The sequence below is a fragment of the Sus scrofa genome, chromosome 13 (assembly GCF_054392235.1).
Source record: "Sus scrofa isolate SSC_HxYL_T2T_F1_AM1 chromosome 13, Sscrofa_HxYL_maternal_Yorkshire_Landrace_v2.0, whole genome shotgun sequence".
Lineage (NCBI taxonomy): Eukaryota > Metazoa > Chordata > Mammalia > Artiodactyla > Suidae > Sus > Sus scrofa.
The window spans coordinates 109222274-109237531 of record NC_139395.1 but is presented as its reverse complement, the minus strand read 5'-3'; the positions used below and the strand labels follow the sequence as shown (position 1 = coordinate 109237531).

Genomic DNA, 15258 nt, shown 5'->3' with positions numbered 1-15258 from the left:
CCAAGAAGCTGTGGGACTTAACCCTCAGATGGCAGGTTTCAAGCCCAGTCATTTGAGTGATGTGGATATTTTACTTCTCAAATTTTCAAGAAATAGTTATAATTCCTGCCACACTATTGTAATCTCGAATTATTTTTCAATTTAGTAACTAAAAATTAAAATACACAATACTGTAAGTGGTAACAGTAGGGGCATTAAATTAGGACAATGGAAACAGCCTCCTCAAAGTAAATACATGAGCCTTTTTAACTCTCTACACCTTTGCATATTCATTTTTGTTTTCATAAAGTCCTCCTCTTCCCATAATTCATTCTCTTGCTGTTGGCCATTGAAGTACTTACCATCCAAGACCAGGGCTCCACTCATCTCCTCTACAAGGATTTGTTAGAAGCTAATTCTGTGCCCAGATGACAGAAGCTGTTCTATACCTCCCTTGGGATATGCTACCCCATCACTTGCCTATGTTTCCTTTCCTAGCTCCCCTAGTTCACCTTGTCCCAAGATTGCTGTCTTTATCTCAACAATCTCTTCCCACATACCTATGAATTACTCTGAGAGCCTCTTGACCCGAAGCTGAAGAAGGCCTAACCCAGAGATGTGTTACAGGAGGATCAGTGGGATGTTCATGTTGTCTATTGAAGGTTCTCACATTCTGAGCTTAGAAAACCATCAAAGGCATTGCCAACCACTTCACTGCAGGGACTATTTAGAGGTGTCAGTTCGAAAACTGTATCATAAGTCTAATGAGGACTCCACACAGCTCAAGACATTTTTATTTTGTTTTATTTTATTTTATTTTATTTTATTTTTATTTATTTATTTATTTTCCTTTTTAGGGCTGCACCCATAGCATATAGAAGTTCCCAGGCTAGGGGTCGAATTGGAGCTGTAGCTGCTGGCCTACACCACAGCCACAGCAATGCATGATCCAAGCCACATCTGCAGCCTACGCCTCAGCTCATGGCAGCACCAGATCCTTAACCAACTGAGCAAGGCCAGGGATTGGATCCACATCCTCATGGATACTAGTCAGATTCATTTCTGCTGCACCACAATGGGAACTCCCAGCTCAAAACATTTTAAAGGGAGGGACTAAGAGAGAGAAACTGCCCTTTTAAGTCATTGAACATTTTTTATAGACTATTCTCCTTCCCACAGTGGTAGAAATTCAGGGGGTTCCTTCCCCTTTACAAAGCAAAGAAAGATGACTCTATCTAGAATGTGGATGGCCATAATATAACTAGAAATATAATATAATAATATAACTAGAAATATCAATGTAAAATTTTATTTCCTTAATTTGGGTTCTAGAAAAAACCTTGAGACAGTAATTCAAGTAATTCAAAAAACCTCGAGAATTTATCTATTTGGGAGGTATGGAAAGTATTGGTAAGGGAAAGGGGAAGTAAGAAAGGGAAGGGACAGCAACTGGAGATTAATCCTTTCAAGAAATTCAAAGTTAACACATGCCTAAGAAATTCAGAGTCAGAGTAAAACACATGCCTAAGAATTTACCCCCAGCAAGGGATCTGTAGCTGCTGGCCTACACCAACTCTGGTCAGTAATTTGTTGAAAGCTCCCTGGGTAGAGGGTGGTGGTAATATCCTAAATCTGAGTTTGCCTTGGGTGATGCAGGGATGGCAAAGTGGACTCAGTAGGAAGAGAGAAGGCCTGAGGTGCCTGGACAACTAGAGTCCTACTAAGGGTGCTAGCCAGTAACCTAACAGGAGTGCAAGTCTCTTGTATTCTAGTAGCACTTCAACTGTACAAATCGAGCACTATTATTTTTTAAATTTTTTATTATAGTTGATTTACAATTTCTACTCTACAGCAAAATGACCCAGTTATACATATATATACCCTCTTTTTCTCACAGTATTCTCCATCATGTTCCATCACGAGAAATTATTCAGTTCCCTCCGCTATATACCAGGATCTCATTGTTTATCCACTCCAAATGCTGTAGTTTGCATCTACTAACCCCAAACTCCCAGTCCATTCCATTCCCTCCTCCTCCCTCTTGGCAACCACAAATCTGTTCTCCATGTCTGTGAGTTTGTTTCTTTTCTGTAGATAGGTTCATTTGTGCCATATATTAGATTCCAGATATAAGTGATATCATATGGTATTTGTCTTTCTCTTTCTGACTTAATTCATTTAGAATGAGAATCTCTAGTTCCATCCATGTTGCTACAAATGGCATTATTTTGTTCTTTTTATGTCTGAGTAGTACTCCATTGTGTGTATGTACCACATATACCACATCTTCTTAATCCATTCATCTGTCAACGGACACTTAGGTTGTTTCCATGTCTTAGCTATAGTGCAGCAATGAACATAGGAGTGCATGTATCTTCTTCAATGAAAGTTTTGTCTGGATATATGCCCAGGAATGGGATTGTTGGATCATATGGTAGTTCTTATTTAGTTTCCTGAGGTACCTCCTTACTGTTTTCCATAGTGGTTGTACCAATTTACATTCCCACCAACAGCATAGAAATGTTCCCTTTTCTCCACATCCTTTCCAGCATTTGTTATTTGTAGACTTACTAATGATGGCCATTCTGACCAGTGTGAAGTGGCACCTCATTGTAGTTTTGATTTGCATTTCTCTAGTAATGAGTGATGTTGAGCATTTTTTCACATGCCTGTTGGCCATCCATATTTCTTCTTTGGAGAAATGTCTATCCAGGTCTTCTGCCTATTTTTCAACTGGGTTGTTTGGGTTTTTTTTGCTATTGAGTTGTATGAGTTGTTCCTATATTTTGGAGATCAAGCCCTTATCGGTTTTATTTGACACTATTTTCTTCCATTCCGTAGGTTGTCTTTTTTTTTTTTTCTTTTACAGTTTCCTCTGCTATGCAAAAGCTTTTAAGTTTGATGAGGCCCCAAGTCTCCCAAGTAGAAACAAAAACACAAATACACAAGTTGAGCCCTTTATAATCTCAATATCCATTGCTTTTTTGTATTTCACTTGACTACTTTCTACCTATGAAATAATATTTCAGTAAGAGAGGAAACTGAGCTTTTGGAGGAGTGGCAGTTTGACTTAATATCCAAGACTCTTAACTTTCAAATTAACTTTCATTGTACCTGTGAACCTCCTATCCTTCTTTGACATGCCATTTTAAAAATTATCAATGCCAACACCAGTATATGGCTCTTGCCCTGAATATGAATGATGATGCCAGTTTTCTTGTCCAAGAGATGCTCATTTGATTCTATCTCTACTGAAACAATACATCAAAGGTACCAAAAAGATTCACTACATATTCAGAGTGGGATGAGAGACCTCTTAGGCAATATAAATAGTCATAAGCTCATTTTTTCCCTATGTTTTCAGCTACCTATAAGGTAGAAATAAAAACTGTTGTGAAATAAGTGGAAAAACACTGTCTGTGTTAAGGGCCATACAACAAGATTGAATGCATTTGGTGGGCTTTCTCCAATCAGGCATATTTCTATATTCCTGAAAAGGAATATTCAGGGATGTGGAAAATGGAGGGAAAGCCTATGACATGACCCTGTTATAGTCAGTAAAAAATTCTATTATGGGTAGTAGTTTTCCCTTGTAAAGAGCCAGCATATAGGTTTTGAATAAATGGTTACTTCAACTGATATTTTTCCCCTCTAGTGTTTTGGCTTTTCTTTGTGATTTTTTGGAGTTTTTCCACCTTAGAAGTATCAAGGGCTCACGTTGGCTAATTTTTTGTAAAAATTTGATTTCTTTTTGGTATCCCACATAGACCAATAAAATGATGATTGGTAGCTGTTTAGTAACAGTAAGACGCAAGAGAATGATTCATGGATGGTTATATACTTTCAAAAGCTTTAGTCATTATGCATCTGAAAGAAAAACAACAAGCTCCACAGAGAGCTATGATGCATATATGTTAATGTGTACAGATTCACATAATATCTATAAAGGAAATAAAACAATAACTGGGAAGATCATCATTATGTCTGTAAGAAATTTATTTTCTTAAAATACTGGAACACAATTTGAACATCTTTATATGAGTGGGGGAAAATGTGAGTGTTTCTTTCCTTCAAAATTGGGACTGGTTTTTGTAGTTTAATTCAGAATAATTTCCTAATCAAGCCTGCATGGAGAATGGCAGCTCACCATTATAGTTACAGAACATGAGTTTTCTGCTAACAAAATGATAAATCATTTATCCTACAATGTTGTGAGGCAAAGGGTTATAAAAGTTAAAATTTCATGGTCTTCGACCTCTTGGAGATTGAGTTCAAATGTAGAAGACAATTAACTAAACAGGCAAGTGTAATGCAAAATAAGTACAAATTAAGGCACTATGGGACTACATAGGAAGGACAGCCAACCCAGTCTTGGGATTCAGAGAAGGTTCACAGTTGGCTTTGAGATATGGAGGAGCTAAAAATATATTCCAGGCAAGATCACTGTTGTAGAGGCAAAGGAAAGTACAGCACCCTTGGAGAACAGAAGCTAGTTCTGATGGGCTACACAGTAATGAGCAAAGACTATAGTCTGGTAACAAATGGGGCTGGAAAGGTAATGGCCCTACAAATCATGTTAAAAAGTTGGAAACCTGTCTAAATATAGTAATTCATTAAGGAGACTTCAGGAAGAAAGTGTGATAATCTTGTGCACTTTTGAAAAATTACTTTGACTATACCATGGAGACTATTCTTAGCAAATGTAAGACTTGTAGACAAGGAAATCCCTAGGATGCTATAGCAATAATTCAGACGAAAGACAATGGTCACCTGAACCAGAGTGGTGGTAATAAGTATAGTGAAAAAAAGATCAATTTGAAAGATATTTAAGAAGTAGACTTTGTGGGCTCTGGTGATCAGTTGGATACCACCAGGAAGGACAAGGACTGATCAGGACTTCTGGCTTGAGCAACTGGATGAGTGCTGTGCACTACTGAAGATTGGAAACAAAGGAAGAGATGCAGCTTTTACATGTATAAGACACTCCTTGGAAGTAGAATTGTTATTTTCATAATAACACTACTATAGTTGTTTAAAATTACGTCAAATGTTTTTGCTTTGCTACCAATTACATAGAATATACATTTTACAGGTGAAAAATTCAAGGCTTTAAGAAATTAAATGACTTGCCCAAGACTACATAGATCATAAATGGTGACACCAGGACTGAAGCAAGATCTTATGTTTCTAATATCATCGCTTATTGTGCTCTGGCTGTCTTCCCTAGAAGCTGCATTAACTCTTATGAGCCACAGGGATAATGTCTTTAGTAGTATTATCAGTAATTTTCTAAATGATGTTCTGATGACCTGAGATGATGCTGCCTTCTGAGCTATTCAATCCACTCATCCATCAAGGCAATTTCAATTTCCCAGGGCTTGCTATCTTTACTAGGGTCTTATTTTTAAAAGGAACAACCTTGAAATAGTTTTTCTACCTGTCCCTTAAAAGTATTCTACAACAAAGTTAGAAATAGATTTTTTTAGAAAGTAAACATTCAGAAGTAGGACCTCATCAGATCATCAAATCATTGTATTATAATATTTGCCTCACAAAAATATCGTGGATTTTATTTTATGACTACATGTAAATTATTTACCATGGATGTTTCAATATATTTTTCTATTTTCTCCAGCTATGCTCCTTGTATTACTGTCTCAGCACCAGAAGTTTTCTGAGACTAGTATCCAGTATCATAAGTTGCTTCCAGATATAAATCAAGTGAAATTCAATTTTCACAAGTTTTCAAAGTACTGCTACTAAGTAATGGATTGAATTTTCTCAATCTTAATTTTCTTCCACACATATTAAAATCTGATACTTGCAACAAATTATCTATATCAAAATCTAGTGTAAAAGGATTCTGGGAAGAGGGTGGCAACAACAAGCATTGAATTCCAACATAAAAATAGCCAGGACAAACACACAGAATAAACTTGGGCAAGGTTAGGTGATAGACTACCCTCATAAATCTCAAAATACAAGCAGGTGAAGATGCACTGTAGACACAATACTTGATGATATTAGCATTTGATCAAGAGAAAGAAGCAGAAAAAATAGGGAATCTGATGGATCTGAGAATAGGAAAACCACAAAAGAACCAACAGCTAATCACTGGAAAGCACATAAGACTAATTTGGAAGCAAAGTTAAAATTGGTGAGGTTTTACGGAGTTTCCTGGTAGCTCAGCACATTAGGGATCTGGGGTTTTCACTGCTATGGCACAGGTTCAACCCCTGGCCTGGGTACTTCCACATATTGTAGGCACAGGGAAACGCCCCCCCGCCAAAAAAAAATCAGAGAGGTTTTGATCAATTCAATGAAGGATGAATGAAAGGAGTCCATGAGGGGAGCTTTAAAAATTGAGGAATCTAGCCCTAATTGAAACCAACTTGCTCATGGTTCTGTTTCAGGAGAGTTGCCACACTGAGGAGAAACTGCTAAGAGCAGAATCAAAATCAAGCAGGGCATGTGAAACAGAGATGGAAAAAATAGGTCAAGATAAAAGTCAAGAAGGAAAAGAGAGCCAGGAAATCTCAGAAAGTAAGTTACCATCTTTTTTAACATTGTGAAAAAGAGCACTATGAAAGCAGGAAGCCTGTCTGAGCAAAACCTCCTTCAAAAATAGAGGGAAAACAGGAGTTCTCTTGTGCAGTAAGTTAAAGATCCAGTGTTGTCACTGGTGTGGCCCAGTTCGCTGCTGTGGCTTGGGTTCCATCCCTGGCCTGAAAACTTCCACATACTATGAGTCTGACCAGAAAAAAAAAATTGAGGGAACAGACTTCACACAAAAATAAGCAAAGATTAAGCAGTGAGATCAATTCCCATACAAAGCTATTACATATAAAAAAAGAAGATAAGGAACAAGCTAATATCCTTATAGGAAGTTTGTTTTGTTTTGTTTTAATGCTGGGAAGATGCTTACAGAACAGACCAGAGTGATCTTCTACTTTAGACAGAGCTAAAAGAAATTAAGAGAATGATAAATGAAAACAAAAGAATAATATAAATCAAGTTGGAAAAACTTAGAAATTTAATGACAGGAGTTCCTGTCGTGGCGCGATGGTTAACAAATCCGACTAGGAACCATGAGGTTGCGGGTTCGGTCCCTGCCCTTGCTCAGTGGGTTAACGATCCGGCGTTGCCGTGAGCTGTGGTGTAGGTCGCAGACGCAGCTCGGATCCCGTGTTGCTGTGGCTCTTGCGTAGGCTGGAGGCTACAGCTCCGATTGGACCCCTAGCCTGGGAACCTCCATATGCCGTGGGAGCGGCCCAAAGAAATAGCAAAAAGACAAAAAAAAAAAAAAAAAAAAAAAAAAAGAAAGAAAGAAATTTAATGACAGAGCTCAGGGGGAAAAATGAAGAGGAAATGAAGGAGTTCCTGTTGTGGTTTAGCAGGTTAAGAACCCAACTAGCATCCATGAAGGTGTGGGTTTGATCCCTGGCCTCACTTAGTGGGTTAAGGAACCAGCATTGCCACAAGCGGCAGTATAGGTGCAGATGTGGCTCAGATCTGGTATTGCTGTGGCTGTGGTATAAGCCGCCTGCTGCAGCTCCAATTCAACCCCTAGCCTGAGAACTTCCATATGCCACAGGTGCAGCCCAAAAAAAAAAAGAAAAAAAAAAAAGGGAAATGAAGACTAAACCAAACAGAACATAAAAGTGAATAAATACCAGAGAGATGAGAAAATCTCTTTAAGAGAAATGCATGGTAAAAATGAGGGGAAAAATTTAAATCAAACAGAAATAATGAAGATGATACAAAAAATTTGAGAAAAATGATAAATATTTAAGATAGATTTAAAAAGTTCAGTGTATGAATGAAAAGAATCTTTGAAGGAAAAAAAAACAAAGTAAGGGAACAAAGAAAATACTAAAACTCTGTAAGTTAAAAAAATTTGAATTAAAAAAAAATGAATCTATGTATTGAAAGATCAATCCATGTACTTAAGACTATCAATTTAGAAAAACTAATGCCAAGTCATAATTTATTAAAACTGTTGGATTTTAAGTAAAAAAAAAAAAATCCTTTGACCAGGTAGGCAAAAAAAAAAAAAAAAAATGTAAATGACTTATAGATAGTAAATTGTTAACAGACTTTTTGAGAGTCACAATCATGCTTTCTTTCATAATAAAATGGAAGTCATTTAAGAAAAGAAAATGAACCAAGGATTTTAGATACAAACTATTATCAACATGCAAAAATGCAGGAAATAATGTTCCTATGAGCCTTTCCTAAGGAATTTACTAGAGAATAAGCATCAGACAACCAAAATGACTAAAGATAATTAAACACGTATAATGTGTAGTCAATTTTAGAACAGTGATTAAATAAGATTTAGAAAAGAGAGTGTACTTTATGCTATGGTGATTAGTTGAGGCAAGGTAGATAGAGTATAAGTAAGGATGGTGGAGAGGAGGAGAGAGGTAAAATATTTTTTGCATATCTTATTTATAGCATGATAGATTTAATATTTTTATTCTACAACAGATGTATATATGATGTGAGGTAAAGTAAATAAGATATTCTAATTTTTCCATCTTTTATGCCTTTGAGAACTGGGAATACAAATAATATAGATGAGACTAATGTGAAAATCTTTTATTTCTGAACTTGAGCACATATCAGTATCAAATCATGAGTTATTTTTGTCTTAAGAAATGTATGTTTTCTGTCTACTAAGAAGTCCAGAAACAGTAGCAGTAAGCATTCCTAGCACCCAGATTGTGGTCTTCATATACCATTCTCTAGTAAAGAAAAACAGGGTTCCTGGAGAAATGACTGATTCAGGCCTGAGGCTGGAAATGTACACAATGAACCTGGAAAGCTAGAAACCTTATCCAATCAGAAAGCTAGAAAAAACTTCTCAGATCATGCCAAAAGACATTAACATCTTTTAACATCACAAATGAGAGATTATCAGACATTATGTGCCTTCTGATAAAGGAGAACCCATGACCTAGGCAGAGTCTTGCTAAAGAGATTCAATCTGCATTTAATCAATAGATTAAATTCTGTATTCCAGCTACCAGTTAACAAAGGACAGAGGTGTATATAATGACATTCACCATGAAAATGCAATCAGTCAAAATCCAAACAGTGGGAAACTGTATTATCAAATGTCTGGGTCTTTCAATAAATACAATGAAGGTTGTGCGTGGGTAGGGGGAGAGGTAAATAAAAGGGGGAAATTGTAAATCAAGACTTTAAAAACATTTAAAAAAATTTAAATAGAAAGACTCAGCTATATTTTCTAGGGACTCACACTTGGGTGATAAAACTATTTGGAAAAAAAGCAAATGATGACTTTCAGAGTTGGATAGTGGTCACTTTTGGGGTAATATATACATGGAAAGACTCCTGGAGGAGCTAGTGAAGTTCTGTATCTTGACCTGCAAGTGATTACATGGGAGTTCACCTTTAATAGATCAATAAACTATCCATCTGTTCATAAAGGTTTTCCATATCTGTGTTTTACTTTTAAATAAAATGTTTTTAAAAAATCCAGTATAACATGTAACTGATCTAGGGAGAAACAACATATTTTGTTATTTTTCATATTTAAATAACTTTTATAATGAAGCCAGTAATCCTCTGTGACTCTAGTAATGAGATAATTCATTCCTGACATTAGAGAACAGTTTGAACGAATGAGGACTTCCCTCCTTGGCGAAATCCTGCTCATATTGATATCCTTACAGTCTGCCATGTAGTAAACAGTCAATATTCACTGAAAGAATAATGGCTGCTGTTCAGATTGCACATTTGGTCTTGAATTTTAAAACTCTTGAAATAGACACTTGTACATTTGCCAGGCCTCATAAGAGAACACTACTATGGCATTGTAAAGCCAGTTCATTCTTTGTAATCTCACCATCAATCTGGGGACAATTCTGTTTTTTAACAGGAAATCCTAATCATTTGGATAAGTATAAATCTTGTTTCATTATATAAAAATTTTCCTAGAGATACAACATTAACTTACTTTAATATTTTAATTCCTTAAAAAATATAAATAAGGAAGTAAAGGAATGGTGGGTAGCATTATATAAATATAATGTCCAGGATACTTGCCATTAAAAAAATTAAATTTTAGTTGGAGAATAGGGACTACAATAGGAGAAATCTTCCACTTATCACCAGGAAATTCACAATGAGCTTTTATAAAGTAGAAAAATGATAACCCAGTCTGAAGTTTTCAAGAAAAATAATGTGTGCTTATGGTTATTTAGTTTGATGTTCAAACCTTAGGATCTATTTAAAATACAGATTCATTTTTTTTTTTTTTTTTTTTTTGTCTTTTGTCTTTTTGTTGTTGTTGTTGCTATTTCTTGGGCCGCTCCCGCGGCATATGGAGGTTCCCAGGCTAGGGGTTGAATCGGAGCTGTAGCCACCGGCCTACGCCAGAGCCACAGCAACACGGGATCCGAGCCGTGTCTGCAACCTCCACCACAGCTCACGGCAACGCCGGATCGTTAACCCACTGAGCAAGGGCAGGGATCGAACCCGCAACCTCATGGTTCCTAGTCGGATTCGTTAACCACTGCGCCACGACGGGAACTCCCAGATTCATTTTTAACTATGACCTGAGATTCTCCTAATAGCTTTCATTATTGTTATTTAACAGCTTTCTGCACTTTTTTCTCTCCTTTGTTCTTTTTCCTTAGAACTCTGATTTTGTTTTTTAAATCATAAAATCTATCTCTATTTCCTAAATATGACAGTTACATTTAGATCTTTTTTAAAGAAGAGCTATTATGAGCTGTTGCATGTACTTTCAAAAATCATTACCTTTGTCTTGGACAGAGAAACTTCAGAATAGCCAAAAGTACCTAAAAAGCAATTATCCTTGATTTTTTTCCTTGAAAGTTCAAAGCCATTTTTATCCCATGCCCTAGATAATGACTCCCTGAGGAATTCTATTTTGCTGTTTCTAGCACTATTTGTTTCTAAGATTTGGCAAATTTATACTGTTGCTTCTAGAAATAACTTGGCAACTTCCAAAAATATGAAGATGTTTTAAAGTTTAAGCTTATACTCAGAAGACTTTCTAGTCCTGGATGGTAATTTTGCCAGCAGGGTCATTTTTTTATATTCTTGTGTTGGTGATCATAGACTATAAACTTGGAACTCAGTAAATAGTGGTCAATTCAGAATAGGCAACAAATTTATCGATTTCATAACTGTTTAGCATTAAAATTAAAGCTATTAATTACTTAACCATGAAAACTTTAGATAAATCTGGAACTTAGAAACACGCAAATAGTTTATATTTACTTTGTTTTAATACAGGGCATCTAATAGACACAGATGATGAAGGGGAGTCTATTCTGTACATCATTAGAATATATCCAATGGAAAAAATAACTCAGAAGTTCTAGTTTCCCAGTACAAATATACACGATAATCAGAGAGGTAGAGGCCTACAGCCAACATCCTTCTAGGGAGAGTACCTAGTACCCGGCCCCCACAGTGGTCACAAAAGGAGAGCATTTCAGATACCAAGCCCCTGTCCTTCTATTTTGAGACCTGCACAAGTGAATGATCAAAAAGATTAAGAGAGTTAAAATCCATCCCATGCTCTGCTCACCGAGCCCCACACACAGGCATGAGAATGCCTAACCCCAGTATGTCTTCTGATGGACAAGCCACACCTCCAACTGACAGCACTCTCAGAGGGTTGCCTTTTCCTATGGCCACAAAGGTAATGCACCTCCACACTAGAACCACTAAATGAAAATATATAGGAGGGGGCCCTGATCAATACTAAACTACTTTATCCTCATAATACATAGGTTAAAAATTACTTGATTTTCCCTCCGAGTATTTCATATTAAGTTGGCCATTTTGACATTGTATAAAAATAACTGTAAAAATTAATAAACAGAAACCTAAATTAAAATAGAGTCAGTAGGGCAGAAGGGGAGCTTTCACACTCTGTGACAGTAGCAAAGCCCATCTCCCGCTTCTTGCTTGTCAAGAGCTCAGCCAATGAGAGACTGTCACAAAATAGCCAATAAAAAGCCACTATACTTCAAACTCCCAATTCCTCCAATGAACTTTTTGTTTACAATAGCCCCTCAACTTCCCTTTCCCTTTCATAAGAGTTCTCTTCTTACAGTTAGGAGTGACTTGCAAGTGGCTAGGCATGGTTGCAGACCCCAAACTGCAATTCTTTGTTAATCACAAATAAACCCATTTTTGCTAGAGAAACAACTTGTAGTCTATCTGTTTTAGGTCAACACAACTTAAATCACAACTTAAAGGGATTATAACAGTGAGAACAATTTAATGGCAGAGAAAAAAGGAAGACACAAGTAATTTTCAAATTCAGAGAATTAGGACACATTTAGATAGTCTCAGATTTACTTAAAGCTGAGATTATTAGTTCATGGAAAATAGAAGAAAAGAAAAAGAAAAGTGTCAGTTGATTTCATGAACTATGGTAAAATAAATGAGATTTGTTTTTCATATTATTTAACATCATGAATGGATTTCTCCAGGAGGTCATCAGCAATAACCATAGTTAGGTTTGTATATAAATATATCCTATAACTGATGTTGAAATAAGAATCCTGGTCAAGGTAACAACATGAGAGAATCCAAGGTTTTCATTCAGACATTTAAAAAAGTGTAGCTCTACCAGGTGCTACCTCTATTACATTAACCTTGCTAATTTCCCTCTGCAAGCTTTAGTATATTCCCTAGGATTATATGTGAAAGACATACAAAAAGTATCTAATAGTGAAGAGTGCATAGCAAATACTAGTATATGTTAATTTCAGCCATTGTCTTACTCATTGGCATAATTGCTACTCCATAATAGCAGAAGTCTCTTGAATACTGAGTGGAAAGCCAACTTTCTCTCTTGAGGAGGAATCAGAAGCAGAGAAGATGATGAGAGTGTGCATGGTGTGCTAGGCATGGAAACCTAGGAAGAAGAGAAAAGAGGGGCTGATTTCAATGTCAAAATTTTACAATTGTAAGCTTATAAATTTCTCTAAAATATTCACTTGCTTCTCACTCCTGTTAATTTCTGTTAGTATATTTTAGAACATTTTTTTAAAATTCTCCTCTCTAGTCTATCTCCTCTCTCTCCAATTATTTACTTGTGGGATCCCCAACTCTGCAAATCCATCCACCCCATTGAAACCTGCTCTCCACTGACCTTGCCACTGACCATAAAGCCCTTCATGTTCTCACTATCCAGCTGGGTTCTGGGAATTCATCTCTAGTATCCCTCCCTTATATAAATCATTCATTCCCTGGCTCCTCTCTCCCTTCATCTTACTCTTTTGGAAAAATCCTAACTCTGCTTAACTCAACTCTTTACTCATTCTGCAGCTGAACAGAGCAGGAGAAGGACATACAATTGTGGTATCCCTTTAAATTTGAAAATACAAGTGGGCACTTGATACTGCTATGCAATCTAGCTGAATTCTCCTAGTAAATTAATTTTCTTCTTCTCTTAGAAAACCAATTCACACCTTCTTTCTTATACTCAATTTTCCATTATCTCCTCCCTCCTTTTTCATTCTCTCCTGATGACCTTGACTCCTTTATCACTCAGAAAATTAGAAGCAATAGCAAAAATTCTTCTCCAACTTCCAATACCATATCTGCTAAACTCCCTGTTGCTGTACCAATACACTCTACTTTTCCTCCTGTTATGATATATATTCTTAACATTTTTTTTGTTGTGCTTGAGAACTCTTAGTAGACTGGTGAAGCCTATGGACTCTTTTATAAATAATATTCTTAAAGCCATACAATAAAATGTCTAGGAATACAAAAAAAATATATTAAAATTCAACTATCAAAACATTTAAAAACGTGTTATAGTAATATATGTTTCTTTGTTAATGCATTATGTAAGATGATCTAGCACATGGCCTAATAACTACCATATTTTAATATAGTGAAAAAGTTATATTTTAAGATATTTCCAACAGTTATGTGATTTGAAAGTATCTACATTAGTAGCCAATTCCAATTTGTTGATACCTTCATTATTGAAGGAAATATTAAATTTCACTCAGATTAAGAAAAATAAGGATGTTGGTTTTTATCTATCCAGGTTCACAAACCTTCTGAGTTCTTACTGTGGGCTTCTTAGAAGTCATTGGATAGTCAGATTTAAAAAGCCAACCCCTCCATTTGCACAAAAATTGACCATATGCTGTGCCGAAAAGCAAATTTCAAGGGAGTTAAGTCTGACCTCAGTGAAGTTAAACTAGAAATCAGTAATAAGATAACCAGAAAATATCTCTCTTTTTGGAAATTAGCAATAATAAATAACCCATATGTCAAATAACAAATTAAAAATGGGATATATTTAAATTTAAATTATAATAAAATTATCACAAAGGATTAAACATCAACATTTTTGTGGCACATATAAAAAATGCTAAAGGAAATTTATAGCTTTTAAAATTAAATGCGTAGCACAACATTGTAAATCAACTTAAATAAAAAAATTAAACTTTTTAACAATTAAAAAATTAAATGCATCAATTTGAAAAGAAGTGTTGCAAATGAATGAATTAAGCATTTATCTTAAGAATAAGGAGAAATAAACTCAAAGTATATGGAGAAAAGATAAGAGCAGAAGTAATGAAGTAAATGAATACTTTTTAGAGGAAATCAACAAAGTCACAGACTGGTTCTTTGAAAAGACTGTTAAACTAGTATAGCTTTTGGAAGAATGATCAAGAAAAACACAAGGCAACAGATATAACCCAAGGAACATCACTGTAGATCTTACAGATACTGATATTATGTGAGTATGTTTTAAGCAACCTTATGTTGATAAAATGTTGAAAATTGAAGTAATATGTATAAAGTTCAAATAAAGAACATTTAACAAGATAAAAAAAAGTTAAAATATGAAGTGACTTTTGATTACTGAGAAAATTAAATCCATAGCTAAAACCTTCTCTGAAAGAAAACTCCAGACAAATATCGCTTCCCTAGTGAAATTCTCCAAGCTTTTAAGGAAGAGTTGGCCCCACACTTAAAAAAACCTTAGAATATAGGGAGAAAGTGAATATTGCTCAACTTGTTTTGTGAAACTATCATAGTCTTAATATTGAAAACTGATAAACCATAAGGAAAGAAAACTAAGTCCAACACTACCCATAAACATGGATGGAAAAAATAATATGTTAGTTGGCAAATCATATTCAACAGATACAAAATGAATAAAATATAATAATCAACATGATTTATTCCAGGAAAGCAAGGTTGTTTTAACACTTGAAAAACAATTAGCATAATTCA

The 15258-nt window shown here is 35.5% G+C and overlaps 1 long non-coding RNA gene across 3 annotated transcripts in view; it reads right to left on the bottom strand.

Moving 5' to 3' along the window:
• Positions 1-12769: 12769 nt before the first annotated feature.
• The window catches only part of LOC146397548 (uncharacterized), a 78148-nt gene continuing 75659 nt past the window's right edge, over positions 12770-15258 (bottom strand). For all 3 annotated transcript variants that reach the window (XR_014824219.1, XR_014824220.1, XR_014824218.1), the window contains one exon: positions 12770-12910. This is a non-coding gene — a long non-coding RNA (uncharacterized LOC146397548). The remainder of the gene's footprint in view (positions 12911-15258) is intronic.